We start from the raw sequence: 452 nt of genomic DNA on the forward strand, positions 1-452 counted from the left end.
ATGCACTTCTAACTCCATTCTCTCAGCCCCCCCCCCCCCTTTTATTACTGACCCCTCTTTTTCCGCCCGTAGCCAGTTCCCCCCCCCCCTCCCCATTACTGTCATTTCATCTCTACCAATATTACATCCTCCTTCTCCCCCCCCCCCTTTCTCCTCCTCCTCTTCCTTCTCCGCCTCCATCTCCCCCCCCCCATTATTTAATTTACATCTGTTTCACTATTTGTATCATCGTAAATTGCAATGTATGAAGCTGCTATGTTGAACAGCTGTCCTAATTTGAATTTGGAGTCAGTTATCTAAGTCAATTTTCAAAGCCAATGTTTTCGTGTCGAGGAATACTTCTAATGCTCATTGCTTGTTTTCTTTTGTCTAATCTCTTTTTTCTTCTTTTTTTTTCTACTTAACGCTTACCACCTGTTTCACAAAAGCAATTCAAGCGGGCGTGACACTTT

The sequence above is a fragment of the Penaeus monodon genome, chromosome 20, assembly GCF_015228065.2.
Source record: "Penaeus monodon isolate SGIC_2016 chromosome 20, NSTDA_Pmon_1, whole genome shotgun sequence".
Classification (NCBI taxonomy): Eukaryota; Metazoa; Arthropoda; class Malacostraca; order Decapoda; family Penaeidae; genus Penaeus; species Penaeus monodon.